Source organism: Macrobrachium nipponense, chromosome 34 (genome assembly GCF_015104395.2).
Source record: "Macrobrachium nipponense isolate FS-2020 chromosome 34, ASM1510439v2, whole genome shotgun sequence".
Taxonomy (NCBI): Eukaryota; Metazoa; Arthropoda; class Malacostraca; order Decapoda; family Palaemonidae; genus Macrobrachium; species Macrobrachium nipponense.
In genome coordinates, this window is record NC_061095.1 from 46,121,930 (window position 1) to 46,126,929 (window position 5,000).

A 5,000-nucleotide genomic window follows, 5' to 3' on the forward strand; every position below is an offset into this window, starting at 1 on the left:
GAATTAAACAAAGATTGGGATAAACATTTTCGTAAGTGAGACATAAGGGTAAATACGGAGATATTATATAAAATAATGGAGAAAATAGTGGAAAAATATATACCGAAGAAGAAAAGTAAACATCATTCATGCATACCAAGAGACAGAAGGATCTTGTTCCAGAAAATCAGAAAGTGGAAAAAAGGTCTTGCAAAAGAAAAAAAATGCATGGAAAGTTATAGAACTAAAAAGTAAGATAGAAAATGCAGAACAAAAAGATTATACAATCAAAAGAAAATGAAAAAAACGGGACTTGGAAGAAAAAACCCTATTAAATATCAAGCAAAACCCCAAAACTATTATACTCATATGCGAAGAAGATGAATAAAAGAAGAATAGAAATAGGCCCTCTGAGAATTGAAGGGAGATTAACGAATGAAAAAAAGGAAATTTGCAACATACTGGCAGAAACGATATAAGAGAGAATTCACCCCTAGAAATAGATAATGAAGATATGATATAGAAGTAAGGGAAGAAAATAGTGAATATTTAGCTGACATAGAAATTAATGAAGCTGATATTGTGCAGGCAATTAATGAAATTAAAAATGGAGCGCTGCAGGGGCCGGATGGCAGCTGCTCAGCCGGATGGAGTCCCTGCTATTTGTTAAAGAAAGTAGTTCATTCTATCGCAAAGCACTTGCAATACTATTAAGACAAAGTGTAGATACAGGCAAGATTTATGATGAGCACAAATTAGCATATATCACCCCTACTTTCAAAAGTGGATCAAGACTAGAGGCAAGTAATTATAAGGCTGTGATCTAACATCACATATTATGAAAGGTTGTATGAAAGGGTAAGAAGAAAAATATTATGAAACATAATAAAAAATAATTTGTTTAATATAGGACAACACGGTTTCGTACCCGGAAAAAGTACACAAACCCAACTGTTAGTCCACCGTGAGAACATATTCAAAAATATGAAAAGCGGAAATGAAACAGATGTGGTTTATCTAGACTTTGCAAAAGCTTTTGACAAAGTAGACCATAATATATTAGCAAAGAAAATTAGAAAACACAATATCGTAGAGAAAGTAGGAAGATGGTTAAAAGAATTTTTACACAACAGAAAACAGATAGTTATTGCAAACGACGAGAAATCGGATGAAACCAAGGTAATATCCGGTGTGCCACAAGGTACGGTGCTAGCTGCAATATTGTTTGTTATTATGATTGAAGACATAGACAGTAATGTTAAGGATTCGGTAGTGAGTAGTTCGCTGATGACACAAGAATAAGTAGAGAAATTACTTGTGATGAAGATAGGAACGCTCTACAAAGAGACCTTAACAAAGTATATGATTGGGCAGAGGTAAATTAGGATGGTATTTAACTCTGATAAATTTGAATCAATAAATTATGGAGACAGAGAAGGAAAGCTATATGCATATAGGGGACCTAATAATGAGACAATCACAAATAAGGAAGCAGTTAAAGACCTTGGTGTGGATGATGAATAGGAACATGTTATGCAATGATCAAATAGCAATTCTGTTGGCAAAATGTAAAGCAAAAATGGGAATGTTGTTACGGCACTTCAAAACAAGAAAAGCTGAACACATGATATGCTTTATAAACATATGTTCGTAGTCCACTTGAATATTGCAATATGATAGGTACCCACACTATCAAAAGGATATTGCACAAATAGAGAGTGTACAAAGTCCTTTACAGCTAGAATAGAAGAAGTTAAGGACCTAGACTACTGGGAAAGACTACAATCCTTAAAATTATATAGTCTAGAAAGGAGAAGAGAACGCTACATGATAATTCAGGCATGGAAAACAGATAGAAGGAATAACAGAAAATATCATGGAACTAAAAATATCAGAAGAGCAAGCAGAGGTAGATTAATAGTGCCCAAAACTATAACCAGGAAAAATAGGAAAGCACACAGGACATTAGTCCACTACGCACCAGCATCGATAATGCAGCGTCTATTCAATGCGTTGCCAGCTCATCTGAGGAATATATCAGGAGTGAGCGTAGATGTGTTTAAGAATAAGCTCGACAAATATCTAAACTGCATCCCAGACCATCCAAGATTGGAAGATGCAAAATATACCGGAAGATGTACTAGCAACTCTCTGGTAGACATTAGAGGCGCCTCACACTGAGGGACCTGGGGCAACCCGAACAAACTGTAAGGTCTGTAAGGTAAGGTCTGTAAGGCCTGTTAAGATAGTTCCTTCAGTTATGTTTGTCTAGCATTTTTGACATTTTATATTCCGCCACTTCTCTCCCCGATTCCTATCGGGCTGAACTTTGACTTGAATGTCATCTGGACTGTCTCTGTTCATCCCAGCGACCTCAAAACTATGGATTAGATACTAACATCCATCATTTTTGACATTTTATTTTTCACCCATTCTCTCCCCTCCCTTTCTATCAGGGCTGAACTTTTGGACTGAAAAGGGCATCGGAAGTGTCTTTGTTCATCTAAGCGACCTCAAAAACTATGGATTTCGAAACAACTGTTTCCCTCAGCAGACAGATTATCTGTCCATAGGGATACAGTAGTTTCCGAAATACAGCACTGTAAAATCTACCCTATTTGGGGTTAATGGCAACCTTTATATATATAGAATATATCTGATATATATATATATATATATATATATATATATATATATCTATATATACACATACATATCTATCGCAGTACTAAGACGGTAACTACCTTTTTTTTTTCCCTCCCAATTCCACAATTTTCTAAAATATTCATTATCCTTCCTTCGTTGTAAGCAAGCAGAGGACGATGGGATGGGGCATCTGATATCCTGATTAGCCTAGATCCAGAAAATAGAATAAGGAAGAAACTCACAAAGCAAAAGAATTTTAGTATTTTCTTGATATTTATTTCCATCTCCATTGGTGGTTAAGCCACTCACCATAGTCTAATTTTTCCTTTTATTAATGAAGAGTGGGAGGGGGCAAGGCCAGAGGGTTCTGGGAGGGGGGGGGGGAGGGGGGGGCGGGGTGCCAAGGACCAGCTAAATATTTTCGGATGGTTGGGGTAGGGTAAGGGGGGTGGGTGGGATGGGAGGTGGGCCGTCATTCCTGCAGCGTTAGGATGACGGTTCGACCCGATGGAGGGGAAAAGATGGACACTCAATTGAATTTCAGGTCAAAGTTGCATGAGCTGAGCCTTGTCCACTTACGTTTGCCCTATTCCCCCCCCCCCTCCCTCCTTTTCCTCCTCCTCCTCCTCCTCTTCTTCTTCTTCTTCTTGGACCCTCCAGCAGGTGAACCGAGTTTTCCGAAAATTCCACTTCGGTCCGGCAAAGGCGATCTTTAAACTTTGGTGTGTAAAAGTTCGCCGTGGAGAGATTAAGGACAAGGTAATAGTTTTCCTCCCATCTTGGGTTTAGGGCCTTCTCCTTCTTGGTTTAGGGCCATCTGTTTCTAGTTCTAGGGGCCCTCTCCTTCTTGGTTCTAGGGCCCTCTCCTTCTTGGTTTAGGGACCTCCTCACTCTAAGCAGAGGGGGGCCTTCTTCTTCTTCTTCTTCTTCTTTTCTTCTGTTGGCTGTCGACGAGGTCAAACAAGGCCATAAGACCAGGAGATTTTAGTGGCCATATAGTGGGCCCCACTCTCGTTTTTTCTTTCACCGAAAAATGGGCTATAATAATAATATAATAAGATAATGAATAATAATCTACAAAATCTCTAACAGATCACAAGAGATTATGAACAGAGAATAGAAAAACTGAGTTCACGAGAGATTGCTTACTCGGACGAGGTATCAGACTCGGGTAGATACGCAAGATTACCGCCGGGGTCACTTACCTTAAAGAATAAGAAGAGATTACAGCGAATTACACGTTGGAAATTACTAGAGAAACGTCGGGGATTACCGGATGGCTTTAGCTAACGAGAGAGATAAATCAGGGAGATTACTAATGGCACAAGACAAGAAAGTGGTCAGATTAAGGAAGATTACCTGCGATATATAGGGGAGACAGATTACGGAATATTAGTGACTGGAATAATCTACTTCTGGACTAGATTACGGAGGATTACTCAGTGGAAATAGCAAATGGAATAAGAAAATCTACATACAATTTCCCTATCACAGGAGGGTAGTGCCGTCAGTGTCCCTCCGCGGTGCACTGTAGGTATTGTTCCTTCGGGCCCTTTCATTCTTTTTAGTGTACCTCCGTTCATATTACATTTCTTCCATCTTACTTTCCAGCCTCTCTTGACAATTACTTACAGTGCAACTGGGAAGTTTTCCTCCTGTTACACCTCTCAAACCTCTCTACTTTCAACTTCCCTTTCCGCACTGAAAGACCTCATAGGTCCCAGCGCTTGGCCAATAGCCGAAATTTTATACTCCATTTTATTCCAGTACCTGCTAGCTATAATCTTTCCCCATGACAAATGGCAAAAACTAAAAGGAAAAGCAACAGAGAAGATTAGACGTTTACTAAATATCGTTTTTTGAAATGGTTCATATCACCCGTTTTCTTTTTTAGAATTGTCTTCTGATTTTCTTAATGTTTAAAGGAGGAAATGGTTCTTTGCCTAATTTGTTCTCTGCAACATGTCAGGGTGGAAGTGATGAGCAGTGCTTTCAAAACCGTTCTTTGAAAATAGTTCAGGGACAAGTTTCGTTAAAGTGGCAGAGAGGGAACCAGTGGTACCTTTTGAATCTGTCTTTTTGCAACCTGTCAGGGACTAGGCAGTTAAAATCGACCAGAAAAACTGACCTCTAACTCTGAGCTGCCTTTCCAGTTGGGCATGGAACAAAGTGAAGCTTTTTTAAAGTAAATTACATATAATCCGGCAGAGCCACATAGCCCAAGTCTTCATTTGTCCTGTAAAAAAATTAACTAAATTTGGATAATTTCCTCTATCAAATAAAAGTTAGTAGTTATAAAGGTCAAAAGTTATAAATTCTGACCTGAAAAGACCCAGTCTCACAAAGGTTAAAAGTTACAATTCTGATCTGCAAAG